General features: G+C 46.7%; 1 protein-coding gene across 5 annotated transcripts in view; it reads left to right on the top strand.

The window, feature by feature from the left end:
• Positions 1 to 15,603, top strand: part of GDPD5 (glycerophosphodiester phosphodiesterase domain containing 5) — a 181,211-nt gene that overhangs the window by 28,388 nt on the left and 137,220 nt on the right. The window lies entirely within an intron of this gene.

Here is a 15,603-nt window from a genome sequence, read left to right as displayed (position 1 = left end):
GAGATTAGGAATTGCAAGTAATCCTCTGAAATGATTATTGACTGAATTGCTTGGAAATTATGCTGTGTGCTGACTTGACAGATAAGACCCTGAAGCAGTGTGGTCTGAGCTGTACCTAAGCATCTGTCCTTGCCATATCACAGTCACTGTGAGGCTTTACCTGCATCTGCAGTGGTCGAAAGCCAGATGTATTTTTAGACATTGTCCAAACTGTTTAATGCTGTCTCCTGGGGACAAGAGTGGTTGCACAGAGGATTTTTCTCTTGTACTGAGAGTTCATTTGGGCATTGTAGGAAGCACAGAGGGGATGCTGATGGAGTGGGAACTGGGACTGTGGTGGCTGCAGCACCTGAAATGCTGCTGAACAAAAGTGTTAGGTTGTTATCTCTGATTCCTTATTGCTGCTTTTAATTAAAAATAAAAAAATAAAAAATTGCAAAGTGAGGAGCTATTAGGAGATATGCAGGAAATGGTGAGTCTCTCTGTGGCAGGGGTCCAAACACCGATATGTTGACCTGGTGCTGGCCAGGCTGGAGGATCTGGGGCTCAAGACACCTCTTGGTTGACTTATTCTGGGAGGTGGGCTGAGATTCCCCCTTCCCTCCTCTTGGGAGGTGATAATGTGTTCTCCAGGGCATCCCTCACTGGAGGAGGATGGCAGAAACTTGGGGAGAAGTCCTGTAGAGACCAACTTGGGTACTCTTCGAAGCACTGCACATACAACTCTGCTTTTGTGCAAGGAATAACATCACTGGCTCATCCAGAAATGTCAAATGAGTCTCCAAGACAAGCTCCCATGTAACCTGCAGCAGCCCTTAGATTGCTGGAGCCTGTTTTGAATCAGAAATGCTCCACAGATACAGCTGTAGTAGTGTTGTTTTTCTGAAGTGCTGATCCACTTCCTTCCTTTCCAATTCCTCAAAAGAAAACAAGTCAGTTGATTTAGGCACCAAAATACGCTGCTGACTCTGCACAAGTTGTTTGCTCTTCTCTTGTGTCCTTTTTTTTTTTCCTTAGCTGAATTGCCCCAGAGTTTGGGCTCCAGGGAAGGTACTTCTGGAAAATCTTCAATGCAAAGCTGATCCAGAGGCATAGAAAAGAGCAGAGGAACAGAGTCGATGCTTAAAGATATACTGTCATCAGATATACATTTCCAGCTTCCATGCTTATTGCTTGGAGACCTCTTGCATGAGCTGTGTAAAACTTATATCCCTGTTTAAATACAACTGTTCTTTTTTACAATAGGTCTTGGTGGAATTTGCTCTTAAAAGCATATCCCCCTTGAAAGTCTATAAACTTGGTCTCCCCAGTGTCCTATCATAGAACCATTTAGGTTGGAAAAGACCCTTAAGATCATCGAGATCTATGCCAAGGAGTTTTGCAGGTGAGCTGTGTGGTGACCATCGCTTCTGATGTTGGACCTGCCACTGTTGGTGGAACCATATTGCAAAGAGCCCAGGAGGCTCTTTGCCTCCTGGGGTGAGTTTTGGGCTCCTGTACACCGCCACATCTCTGCGGTGTGATCCCCAGACAGACCATGTGCAAAGGCACCAGCCTTAGCTTGGTGCTGCAGAAAGCCATGGAGGACCTTTGTGTCATGTCCCTTGGGACAGGGACTGTGAATGGCATGGATGGGGCAGGTCTGTGCTGCTGCTGCGAGGGTGGCTTCAGCTCCTGTTCAGCCTGACCTTGGTTGTCTGAATCACCCCGTTTAATCCCTGTACTTATTCAAAATTGGTGTCAACGGAGAGCGTCTGAGCAGAGATTAGTGGTGCACGAATGAGGCTGCCTGCAAAAGCATGGAGAGAAAATTGAAGTTTTCCTGGAGCTCTTGTTTGGTGGGTTTTTTTTAGCTTTGTGTTCTGAACTAGTTACTGGAGAGCTGCCTCAAGGGCCATAGTGCAAAGGGATACCTAATGCAAGGACTCCTTCATCCCTAAGTAAAACCATCCCAGTTCTCTGCTGACCTCCTCCAGCATGTTGGTGCGAGCCGGGTGCCTTCGAAGTGACAGCTGTGGGGTGGCCTGGCTGCCTGTGTTGCTCTGGCTGATCTGCACTAATGCACTGTTTGTAGAGTCAAGCCTGTTTTGCTAATAATAGGCAGCTTTGTGGGAGATAAGCACCAGACTGACCTTATCTGTGCCCATCACGTTTGACCCGAAGGGAGCTTATTAGCTTGTGTTTCTTACTGTGGTGTGTGTGTATGGGAAATAAGGAGGGAAAATACAGTTTTTAAACTATCAGAGGAGCCTTTGGAAGAGAAAGGCTGCTTAAAGAAACTCACAGGTGTGCATGGTGTAGCTGGAAGCACCTCTGAAATGGTGGTGGGTTGTGCTGGCACAAGTCCTGTCCCCTGGGACTTTCCCACTCCTTTGGGATGGGTGACAGTGACGTGGCATGTGCCTTGCTCCAGCCTGACTCCCTGCATCTCCTGGGACCTCAAGGAAGAAATGAATCTCTGTGCTTTTGGGGCTGTGTTGGCCAAAATGGAGGATAACCAAACCCCTTGTCTTTTAAGCTGCTCTGCATCAGGGACTACACCGCAGGGTGCAGGAGCCCCGTTCATTTTAAGCAGGAGTGTGCTGCGGGTCCTGCATGTTTTTCTGCATCGATCCCTGTGAGATGAGCAGGAGCCCCCTGTGTTGCACAGGTGGATGGATGGAGGGGCAGAAACTGTTTTCTTGTGCAGCATGAGGGGATTCAGCCTCTGTGCGTGTGTGTGACCACACACTAAAACCTGGTACTTGGAAATGCCGTGCGTAGGCAGTTCTCTGGCTCCTTTGTGGGGAAGGGCTGATGTTCAGCATCCAAAGTGAGTACCCAAAGCTAGAGGCTGGTGTTGAATTTTCATTAACACCAGCTCACTACACCTAAGGTCATCTGCTCTTCTAAGTGCTTACAGTTTAAAAAGCAGTCTAGAAATCCTGACTCTGCTTCATGTGCTCTTTCACTGTCTGTGCCTTCTGGATATGAATTCAGCATGAAACGGTGCTTTTCAGATGTTTCAAAAGCTGCCTACAGAAATACTGGGAGGAAAACTAATGGGTAAACTTTCTGGGAGATGGGAGAGTGTTTGTTTCTGCCTTTCCTTTGGTGGAAGGGCTCAGAGTGTGTTTGTAAAGACGTGTGTTGGTTTTATTAACTAGCAGAGTCAGATGTCTCCTAGGCTGGTGGGATCTACTCTTCTCTCCCAGGCGTTTGGAGAAAAAAATGTTTGAGAAGATTACAGCAAGGAAAGATGCTAATGAATATTCATCAGGAATAACGGGTTTATTCCTTGGTGTACTTGCATTTCTGTTATCTTGTTATGCCTCTGTTTATTCCTGGAGCAGCAGAAGGTCACGGTGACGCGTATTAAGATGCCAGTGTTGTCTGTCTTGGTCACACAGTGGCAGTCCTTGTGGGCTGTTAACTGGGGAGTCCTTCGTTGCGAAATACCGCTGTGACAGCAGTGGTGCCTTTGAGGCAGAGGAAATTTTGGAAGTGTTTAAGGGTCTTGTGCTGGAGCTTCTCATGAGAGTGAACCACCAGCTTCTGTGGATGCTGTGGACTGGTGTTGGTCCAGGGATGCCTGTGAAAGCATTGGTCTGCATTCCTCAAGGTGTTTCTTGGATGCTTAGGCTGACGTGATGCTTTAATCCTGGTGTGTTGTTTGTGGTAGAAGCTCTGTGAGCTCTTAGCATTGAGGAGCTTTTTTTACCCTGTGAATGGAAAAAGTGGAGGTAGAAATGCAGAGTTCAAAGTACAGGTGGTGTCACGCTTGATGTCATCTGCTGCCCCAAATTGGGAGGATGGTGGGAAGGGGCTGCAATGGCTTGACAAGAGGCAGCACGTGTGCAACCACACCGCACAGCCGACTGGTTCCCCAGAGCACCGGCTGAGCTGTAAATGCCTGACATCAAGTTACGGGTCAGGCAAGGGCACTGTTTACATCCTGTAATTAACATCTGTGCAGTTAATCACCAGGGCTGGCAGACCCAGAGATGCTGGATCGGAGTCACGCTCTCTGTTGCGGTTGGACCCCTGTCCCAGAGATGACAGGAGGCTAATAACAAAGATGTGTTGACTTGGGCTGTCTGTGCTAATTTATTCTCCTCCCCCTTCCAGCATTTGGTTGCAGCGTATAAATCAACATCTTTATAAATCAGTGCTTTGACTTTAATTTCTTCCTCCTTTTTGGCCTCTTGGAAAACAAGGTTTGTGCAACTGTGCAGTTTTTCTTTAACACATGAACGTGTGGGCAGATTAAAGAAAACTTAGCAAAGGCAGAGCCTCGAACGCAGCATTTCTGTGCAAGCCGGTGCTTGGTGGGACATCAGAGCTGCTCACAGGAAGCCAAGCTGAGACCTTGGTAGGTTGCACAACCATTTCTTTGACTCTTGGAGACTTGGGTATCTTAATTACTTTTCAGTGCACTTGAAAATCTAATATTTGGCAGATAACTGTGTTTTGAAATATGTTAATAGCTTGCTGGCGTGATTAAACTTGCAAAGCAGGAAATGTTTGTGATGTATTGGTTCCCCCCCACCACTATCTCTTGTGTGGTGAATGCCATTCTCATTAAGGCTGCAAAAAAAGATTGTTGGCCCTCCCTGGTTTAAAGCAAACTTCAGAGGATGCAGTTACTGTCTCTCACAGAAGGATGGAGAAAGGGAAATGGGGATGATGACTGGAGATCTCCTTTTCCGTTGTGTGTCCACTGCAGAACGTGGGCCTGAGATGTCGCTGGGCTCCCTCAATCCCATGTGAATCCCAGCCACTATTAAATGCAACCGGCTACTCTCTTAGCAGCTGGTCTGTCTTCTGCTGCGAAAAGGACTTTGCGGCTATGAAGGTTTAAACCCTACTTTGTGTGACTTGCTTTCTCCTTTTGATTGGTATTAACTTGCCTTGGAGGTGAATAGAAATCCATGTGCTCTCTTTCATCTCAGTCTAAGCTGTGTATAAAGACTTTAATTCTGAATCTAAAAAGGCTAGAGGTGGTGAGGAACAAAATACAGCTTTCCTAGCAGATATAAAGTGACCTTCTTGTTAAAACCTGAGGCAGTTAAGACTCCTAAAACAGCTAGGTCTGTAAGAGTAGAGACACAGTTAATTAACATTTATCCAAATATGCTAGGGAGCTAGTTTACGTCCTTATCTCCCTAAAAATGTTATGGAAGGGCTGATGTGCCTTCGTCTCCCAAAGTGGTGAGGAAGAAGCAAGTTCTGGTCCAGAAGCTGTGAGGTAGAAGTGTTGAAGTCACCCATGAGTTATGCTTGACGAGTGAGCTCCAGGGAAAGGGGGGATGTGCCTCTCACCACTGAAGATGGTACAGAACATCTCTGGAACAGGTTGTTGGTAGCTTGTGGTGTGTGTTTTTGGGGTGAATCCCCTAAGGTAGCCCATGTGCATTAGTGCATGAACCCATATATATTCAATGCATTAATAAAAGTTCTCTGGAAAAGGCCAGGAGAGGATCCCAGCTCAGTCATGGAGAACTGGGAGGAAGGATGGCTGAGAAGCCTTATTTCCCAGCTGACTAGTTACATTACCAGCATGGGATTGCTGGAAGAGAGGCCAGGAGTGATATGGAAGAAGGGACAAGTGTCCAGCCTTTTGGGGCAGATTGTGATGGGCTTGTAGCTCTGATTTCCACCTACCCTTCCCTTTTTGAATCTGATAGGTGGCTGTTGGGATTTTCTGAAATCCCCAGTCTGAAGTCCACAGCAGCCTGAGGATTTCGGACTTCATTAAAAGCTTTGCCTTCAGTTATGGAGAAAAGCTTGAGGATGTGAATAGAGCAGAGTGACCCAAGCTACTGCCAGTGCTTTATTCAGCAGGCAGCACAGCTTGTATGTTGGATTTCCTGCACAAAAATTGCTGTGCCTTTCCTAAAGGAACAGTTGCCATGTTCCTCAAAGGATGAAGAATGGAGAGCAGGATCAGCATGAACTCGGGTTTGTCTGCCTCCCTGGTTGTTTTGAGCAGATGTGCTGTTGTGTTCCTGCAGTAGCTATTACTGTTACAAGAAAAAAACATTTAAGTTAGAGGTGCATCTCTACCACGCTGCAGCAAATGAAACTAAACTGATTGTCCCTCTCTGCTGGGTCCTCTGCAAACCCATGGGGAAAGGCCATGCCTCCTCACAAAGAGCAGAGAGCGAGCAGAGAGCCTGTGAGTGACCTGATGAAGACTGGGAGTGGGTGCACAGGTTGGGTCCAGAAGCTGATGTGAAGCTGTGCTGGGGGCTGATAAAGGTAGAAAGTGGTGCAGGAAGAAATCCTGCCTAGTTTTCCTGCTGCCAAGCATGTGTTTCACAAACACAATGCAGTGTCAGAGGCAAGAACTGGGTTCCTTGACCAGTTCCAGTTGATATGAAATCATAAATGTCTCTACTTCTTCTCTCAGTGGATCTCCCACCATCTTCTTGGAAGTGGAGGCAGCAGTACATATTTATTTATTTTAAATGTCTGCTTTGTGGCTGGCCACACCAAGACTCAGGCCATCTGCTTCATTTGTCAAGCTACAGTGCTCTCCTATCCCCCATGTGGTGTCTGCCATGTCCAAAACACTTAACTGCTAGTGTAACACTTCCCCCCCCCCCCCCCATTCTTCTTTATGCACAAGTTGGGTATCTTAAATTCCTCCAAACCAAATAATATCAATGTAGAGTTAAATGTCTTTATTGCCCAGCACCTGGTGGGGACAGATCTCCATAGGAGCACCATGCTGAACATCTCTGAAACAGAGGTGTCCATGTGGTGCTTGATTCCTTGCAGGGAAAATTACCTAGACCCTGATTAGAGTATCTCATCAGCAGGTCATCAGCTGCAATACATTGACTTGCTCAGAGGTGGCTTGAGACCTTGGTGCACCAGCACAGGTGTGTGTGAAAGCAGAGGCATAAGTGTCCTGCCAGCAACCTTGAATGACCTGCTAAACCCTTGTAACCTTGTGAAGAGCAGCCAGCAGCTGCCAAGAAATCTGATGGGAGTTGGCTGGTTAAGTGTTATGGCCAAATGGGTTTGGCTGGCAGGGCAGCAAGGCTGCTGAGGACAAATATTTTTGAGTGGTAAAGTATTCCCAAGCTCCCTGTCCCCGTGCTATTCCAGTAGCAGTGGTTCAGATGACAGCAGACCTTGGGAGCTCTTCTAAACATCTACTTGCTATCTATACCCAAAGCAACAGGGGCATAATGTGCCTGGTGACTCTCCATCCTGGAGCTGAGAGCTCTCTTCCTCTTGGTTTGAGTAGAAATGCTGTTGAAGGACAAGGCAGCTGGCTCACCTGGGATGTGGGAGGAAGACAACACAGGTTTGAAAGTCTCTTGCACATCCCAGGTACCTGTCTAAACCCTTGGGCTGTTTACGGACTGGTTTTGGTGGGAAAGATTAGGTGTTTTCTTTAACATCCCAGCTCTTTCTTCTGTAGGGTGGGAGGGGGAGATTTTTGTAAGCTGCATCCCATGAAGCTGGAGAAAGTTGTTGTTCTTGGTGTGCTTAACTGAAACGCAGCCAAGTTTCCCTGCCTGCTCTGACTGCAACCCTACAGAAAAGGCATGGGGAAGTGAATTATCCAGGTGGTGTTTGAATGTTCCAATCCCTGGTGAAGAGGCCAGAGAGAAATGAGGGATCATCTGGCAGGTTGTGCTTTAGGTGTCTTCATAGGTGGTGATGAGCAGGATACCACATCCTATGTCTGCTGGAGGGTTACTTGGATGCTTGGAGGTTGGAAGGACCCCAAATACCATGTATGTGATTCATGTTTATTTAAATATCAAAATTATACCAGAGATGCCTCCAGAGCCCAGGGTAGTGGCATCTATTAATGAGGGATGAGAACTCTAAGGACTTGTGGTGATTCACCTGCTGTCTTTGAGGATGAAACCAATCTTTCCTTAATCAATGCTGATAAAGAGTCTGTTGGTGCTATTGGTAAACAGCTATTGGCTGTTGGTAAATTGGAGCTATCTGATTCCTTGTAAATTGTTTTTTTCCTCTGTTTTTGTGCAACACAATCCCTGAACAGTCTTTAAATCTGAACTACATCTTTCTGCTCAACGCTCCTGTGATGCTGATAATCCTTCTCTACATCCTTTCACCCCCAAATATTTATGTGCATATAAAGAGGAGCAACAAATTTGGCTCGCCTCCACAGGGCTCTGTGACAATTTCAAACAAACTTGGCTTAGCTCTCAGTTCTCTCTTACTCTTAGCTGCATGACTGTCTTCCCCCATAATAAATTACCAGCATTTATTGGTCTTTTGACATACAGGTTTCCCAAGGGAAAGGAAGGAGACTGGCTGGACAAAGCCTTGTCTATAATCAGTTTGCAGTAGGCTTTGGACAGAAATTGCGATTGCTGGCTAGTACAACAAGGACTTTATGGCTCTATAACTGCATTTATGGCAACCAGGAGGTTTGGGAGATGCTGAATCATAGAATGGTTTGGGTTGGAAGGGACCTTAAAGATTATCTAATTCCAACTCCTCCTGCCATGGGCAGGGACATCTTTCACTAGATCAGGTTGCTTACAGCCCCATCCAACCTGGCCTTGAACACTTCCAGGGATGGGGCATCCACAACTTCTCTAGGCAACTTGTGCCAGTGCCTCACCACCCTCATAGTGAATGACTCACCCTCACCACCCTTCCTTAATATCTAATCTAAATCACCCTTCCTTATATCTAATTTAAATCTCCCCTCTTTCAGTTTAAAGCCATTACCCCTTGTCCTATCACTACATGCCCCTGTAAAAAGTCCTTCTCCAGCTTTCTTGGAGGCCCCCTTCAGGTACTGGAAAGCTGCTAGAAGGTCTCCCCGGAGCCTTCTCTTCTCCAGGCTGAACAACCCCAACTCTCTCAGCCTGTCTTCATAGGAGAGGTTCTCCAGCCCTCTGATCATCTTCATGGCCCTCCTCTGGACTCGTTCCAACAGGTCCATGTCCTTCTTATGTTTGGGGCCCCAGAGTTGGACGTAGTACTGGAGGTAGGGTCTCACAAGAGTGGAGCAGAGGGGCAGAATCACCTCCCTCGCCCTGCTGGCCACGCTGCTCTGGATGCAGCCCAGGATACGGTTGGCTTTCTGGGCTGCGAGCGCACATTGCCAGGTTATGTTGAGCTTCTCATCAACCAACACCCCCCAAGTCCTTCTCCTCAGGGCTGCCCTCAATCCATTCTCTGCCCAGCCTGTATTTGTGCTTGGGATTGCCCTGACCCATGTGCAGGTCCTTGCACTTGGCCTTGTTGAACTTCCTGAGGTTTGCACGGGCCCACCTCTCAAGCCTGTCAAGGTCCCTCTGGATGGCATCCTTTCCCTCCAGCGTGTTGACCGCACCACACAGCTTGGTGTCATTGGCAAACTTGCTGAGGGTGCACTCAATCCCACTGTCCATGTCACCGACAAAGGTGTTCGAACAGCGCCAGTCCCAATACCAACCCCTGAGGAATGCCACTCATCACTGGTCTCCACTTGACATCAAGCTGTCGACTGCAACTCTTTGAGTGTAACCATCCAGCCAATTTCTTATCCACTGAGTGGTCCCTCCATCAAATCCATGTTGCTCCAATTTAGAGACAAGGATGTTGTGTGGTACAGTGTCAAATGCTTTGCACAAGTCCAGGTAGATGATGTCAGTTGCTCTTCCTTTATCCACCAATGCTGTAACCCCCTCATAGAAGGCCACCAAACTTGTCAGGCACGATTTGTCCTCAGTGAAGCCATGCTGGCTGTCCTCAGTCACCTCCTTATTTTCCATATGCTTTAGCATAGTTTCCAGGAGATCTGCTCCGTGGTCTTGCTGGGCACAGAGGTGAGACTGACTGGCCTGTAGTTCCCCAGGTCTTCCTTTTTCCCCTTTTCCAGTCAGTGGGAACTTCACTGGACTGCCACGACTTCTCAAATATGATGGATAGTGGCTTAGCAACTTCATCCACCAGTTCCCTCGGAACCTGCGGCTGCATCTCGTCAGGTCACATGGACTTGTGCACCTTCAGGTTCCTTAGTTTCAAACCTCATCTTCTTCTGCGGTGGGCTGTTCTTCATTCTCCCAGTCCCTGCCTTTGCCCTCTGTGACTTGGGCAGTGTGGCTTGAGCACGTGCTGGTGAAGACTGAGGCAAAAAAGTCGTTGAGTACCTCAGCCTTCTCCATATCCTGGGTAACCAGGTCTCCTGTTTCCTTCTGGAGAGGGCCCACATTTTCCTTAGTCTTCCTTTTATCACTGACATACCTATACAAGCTTTTCTTGTTGCCCTTGACATCACTGGCCAGATTTAATTCTATCAGGGCTTTAGCTTTCCTAACCTTAGACTGTATTGTTAAGAGATTAACGTGTATAATATATGATAGTATTTGCATGTCAAGAACTGATGAGAAACCAGTGCATTTCTGGAAATGCATCACTGGAGACAGTTTTAGACGCTTTTTTTTCTCCTGCTGGGACGTGGGACTGTCAGTGCCGCTCATGTTCCCATCACTTGAAATTTGGCAGGTAACGTCTACCCCCTGTGGGCACCGTGTGCCTTTATGCCAGCGCTGGAAATGTGCTGACTTGGAGCTGTTTGAAAACTGCTACTCTCATTGCTTCTCTGCTTGTCCCAATTTCTTTTCAGCTGGCTGCAATAAGCCAGGAACATCCAATAACCTCCACCCAAGCATTGCTCTAGCAGCACCAGCACCAGGTGTGAGCTCATTGGCAAAAGCCAGCTGCATCGTGTGCCCTGGGTGAAGTAAGATCTGACTGTGTAAAATGAGCCGGATCTGTGGTTGATGTAAGATTGCTAGCTCTTGCTCCTTGGTTGCATTTATTCTATATCACCTTGTGCTGACACAGCTTAGTGCTTTAATGAAAATATTTTGCAATAACACATCTCGGACTCATCTAACCGAAGCTGGTGGTTAACCCAATCAACTCATGTCTGTGTGAGATCAGATGAATTTTTTTCATCTGAAAGACTTTCTCCTATAGAAAGGTATGTGGAATAGCTTGGGAGGAAGACTTCTCATGACTCCTAAAGATCGCCCTCAGTTTTTGCAAGTGCATTAGAAAACTTGAGCCTTCTGAGATGCAGAGTACTGCAGGGTGAATCTTGCGTAAATGCCACTGGTTCCACTTCACCTCTGGTTGCAATAACTGGGCTGACTGGACTCCATCCTGCTGGGGTGAGAAGTGGCTGAAGGCCAGCGACTTTCCTGCAGACTGACCTTGCAGAAGGTCGGTGGCTCTTGGGTAGGTAGTCCAGCACGAAGATCTGGTTTGAGAGCCTCAGCTTGCGTAATAAGAGTGAGAAAATTCCTACAGCGGGGGAGCTGCTGAGTGAAACTCTTTGTGTTCTGGCTCCCTGTTCCTCTCCTCTGGTATTTTCCTTGCATCATTGGCCTGTTGCACTTGGAGGGTGGATGGCTTTGATATCGATCTTGGTCAGGGAAGACACTGCTGTCCGTGGGTGTCCAGTTGGTGTTGTAGTCAAGCCAATGTGTCTCTCATCTCAATGGCTTTGTCCCTGTCCCCCTTCCAGTCTTGGAGGCTGGTTTTGAGAGAGGCTTTATGAAGGCACCAGACCTCCCACCTACCTGGAAGACACCCGCTCTTCCCCATCGTGCCTGAAGCAGAACCAAGGCAGGTGCTGGCAGAGGAGTCCAGTGGGAAATACTGCTGGCATGAGAGCTGAATCCAGGCCCTTGAGACCCCTGCTCATCCTGACCTCATTTGCTCCTGGACTGGGTGGTTGTGGTCTTGTTGCCTGGGCAGGAGGACGATTGCCCCTGCCTTGCAAGCAGCCCGCACGGAGCAGCCTGTGTCTGGAAGAGGCATCACTGCAGAGATTTTTGGCAGGGCTCCTGCCCATCTCTTGTGCTTGCAGAGCAGCAACAGTAGCTGCCTCATGCCCTCTCCCAGCCAGGAGGGAGAAGTAGGTCAGAATTTGCATTCTTTGCCTGACTTCTCTGCATAACTTGCACACTTTTTTTTTTTTCTCCCAGGTCCTCTTTTTAAACGAGCTGTTCTTGTACATGTGTGTTCCTTGGGCTCCCCTAAATCAGTGGGTGAAGACTTAAATTCAGATGTATGATTGGGCTTTAATATCTGTCTTCTCTCCAAGAGCACTTCTGGGAGACTCCTCAGACTCCAAAGGGCTGATCCCAGCATGTAAAAATCTGAACTAAATGCTTGGGGCAACGTCTTCATTTTTGGCTGTTGTATCGTCTGGATCAGGATTTAAATTTTCTCCTGTAGCTCTTTTTTGCATGACAAGAGCAAGTAATTAGGATGAAATCATCCGTGCTGCAAACGTGATGGTGAGATTTCTTTTCAGCGCTTCTCTATGTGTTTTGTTGCTGGTTTGCAATGTCCTGGTGGGGAGAAAAGAGAGAGATCAAGCGCAGCAGGCTCGTAGCAACTGGAGAAGCATCCGAGCGTTGCTGAAGTGCTGCAGGGCAGTCGAAGGATCGTTTCGTCGCGGTTTTGTGCACTGTGAGAAAAAGAGCTTTGTTGCAACAGCGGTCTGAAATAACAGATGAGGTGTGCCAGATGAGGTCTGGTGTGATGGGGCATCTAGCACAGAGGCTGGGACAGGAAATCGGGGTTAGCTGATGGTCTGCATAGTGGGGAGCATCCTTACGTGTTCCTGTAGGCTTTAAGATGCAAAGGGGCACCATCCATCAGCATGTCTTCCCCCCCAGATTTGCAGAAACCTGGCTTGGTCTGTGCTACCCCTCATAGTGTGATGGCAATTTGTCTTGTGGTTTTGAGACTGAGGTGTCTCTTTTTAGGATTTCTAGCTCTCGTTGCTGTTTCTTGTCCCCAGTTGAAAACAAGGTTCGGTTTCCTGTGTGATTCAGCATCTCTAACAGGTTTTTTTCAGTAATCTGGCAAAAAGGGGAATGTAACATCCTGAAATTGGGTGATTTTTCATAGGGGAGGGTTTCAACCTGTGATGGAAAGAAAAACCTGCTGCATGATTCTGGTCTGTCTTCACCTGTGTAGGTGACTCTTGCTGTGGTTTTTTTGTGGTTTTGCTCTAGAGGCCTATTTGCTTTTTTGTCGGTCTGAAATGTAAAGCAAATTGTGTGGTCTGAAGACAGGTGTATGGGTAAAAGTGATAGAAATGATATTAATGCAACATGATCATTGTTTTAATGGATTTTTCACTATATTTTTTTAAGTAGGGACAATATTTCACTGAGACTTTTGCTTTGTATTTTTTGTAGCATATACACGCATTTAGCTACAAATGGCTTGCTTTCTCTTTCCAAGGAAGTTTCAGTGTGGCTTACCTGGTGTATCTGCTTTATGTAAGTGAAACTGCAATCTGAGTCTGTCATAAGGCTTGTGCAGATAGCAGGCGATGTCATGTCTGTTCCCATTTGTGCCTCCTCTGCTAATGTTTAGCTGCCAAAAAGTGTCAGCAGCTTTGAGATGTCTCTGCACAGGAATGACCTTTTGGGAGCTGAACTTTTCCCCATCCTGCCCTGCTGTTTGATCTCTCTCCTTGGGGCTTTTGCATGTTCAAGCATTGATAGTAGGAAGGCTGCTTAAAAGTAAATATAAGGTAGAGTCTGAGTCTTTTTAAAGGGTTGGAAGAACTTAATTTGAGGGTAGGTTTGGGAATTGCAATGATTGCAATGAAAGCACCTTTGATTGCTTTTTGTTCCCTCTCTTACCTGCCATCCAGCTTTCTGTTCGCATTAATCCATGTGGATGTCCTATTGTTCCCTTTGGGTATTAGGTTTTTAATTGTGCTGTTGTGTTTTAAAAGCAGCGTGTCTACATGCTGAGAACCGCTTTTCAGAGTTGCGTGGTACGTGGGTGTACAAAAGATCACCTGGGGAGGAGAGGTGTTGCAAAAAAGGGGCTATTGTCTTTCTGCTTGAAATACCCTTAGAGATGAAACACATCCTGCACGTGTGTGTGCATGAACATAGCTAATCCTCCCCACCCAGGGCACTCAACCGTCACGATTTATATGGACTTTTAAGGTAACCTGGTTTTGTGGCTGTAATACGCCTCCTCCGTCACATATTCCCATTTCCAGCAAACAAAGGGGGGAATCACGTGCTGGTTTTTCAACCGTGGGATGTGGTTCTAGTCCCTGGATGATGCTGCGGTCAAACAAGAGTGCTGCAAAGGGCTTGTTACCCTTTGCTCAACATCCCTGTCTCTATAAAGAGCTTTTCTTTCTGTGTTGTGTTGCATCTGACCTTCCCTTCACCTCCAGCGTGGTTCAAATAAACCAGTATTATTCTGAACTCTTAAACTTCTCACTTCTATCTGTTCAGCTACTGATGCCCAAGTGATATTTGTACGTTGGGCAAGTGTCTCGGTGAATAGCCTGTTCTACACGCACTCAATAGCGCACAGGTTGCTGCGAAGAATAGCTCAATGGCTGCTGAACCTATGCATAAATCTGCCATCCTTTGCCTAGATCTGGAATCTCCTCTGTGTTGTATGGATAACGACAGGCAAAATGTTTGAGCTGTTGTGCAGGTGAAGTCTTGGCCACCTCCTGTTTCCAGTTTTGCTGCAAGTTTCCAAATTGTGTTAGTTAAACCATCTCGTGAGGAGAACTTCAAAGCCCAACAAGATTAAAATATACAATGAGTTTCTTCTGCCTCTAGGACCTGACTTTAGCAGGAAATCAATGATGAGCTTTGGCTTTCTTGTGCAGCCTTGTCTTGTAAGTAGGGGGATGATGAATGGATATCAGTTCAGTTCCTACTAGGCAATAACTGCAGCTGGAAATCCTTTCAGCTAATAAACTGCGTTGTAACTTAAAGCAAAAATTCAAGACTGTCGTAATACAAAGATGGAGATGATCTTGAATACAACTTATGGCTGCCAAGCTAAAAATAAAGAACTCGGTAGTGAGAAACTATTCTGGAGAGTATTTGCTCCATAAAGGAGGAGAAGACCTGCTGACAGCTCCTGTCTTTGGGAGTCCAGTGCTTCAGCCTCCATAGCAAAGGATGTTTGTTACAAAGCATGAGTGTGCAGTTAAAATACTATGCAAATCTCAAACTTCTTGCCAAGACTATTGACTGTCCTCTTAAAAGCTCTCATTTTCTTGTGCTTCTGATGAGCCTTGAGCTGGAGATGTGGCAGGAGGAGCTACCTGTCACAGCAGTGACAAAGGTTAATGCAGTAGAGCTGGTAGGGGAGAGAGATGACATTTTTTCTCTTGAAACTAAATGCAAGCATGTTTGTTTAAATGGCATCGTTGAGGCTGGGACTGTCTGGTGGGTGTTGGCATTGGATCTGCTGGAGCTGATTGTGTACCTGCTTTTTTCCTCTTCGGTGAAGCGGTCAGCTCTAGCAGATTGTTCAGGTTTTATTTTGGGGCAAAACAGATGATCCAGTTGGCTTTGCAGCCTTCAGTGTGATACATGAGAGGCTTGAGATTTGTGTGTGCCACTTGCTAAACTCTCCTGAAAAAAACCCTAGGCTTATTCTGATGTCTAAAAAGGTCATCTTGTCATGTTTGGTTGGTTTCTAGAGTGTGTAGGGAAAGGTTGAGGCTACCAAGCAACCAAGATACATGTTTCTTCTGAAACCTACCACAGAATGTGGCAGACCCAGGATGTTAATGGTTGGGGGAAAGAAGTGACTTTAAGTATAACAACTGTA

Source organism: Ciconia boyciana, chromosome 1, assembly GCF_034638445.1.
Source record: "Ciconia boyciana chromosome 1, ASM3463844v1, whole genome shotgun sequence".
Taxonomy (NCBI): domain Eukaryota; kingdom Metazoa; phylum Chordata; class Aves; order Ciconiiformes; family Ciconiidae; genus Ciconia; species Ciconia boyciana.
Note: the sequence above shows the minus strand (reverse complement) of the source record. Positions and strands in the feature narration are given on the sequence as shown.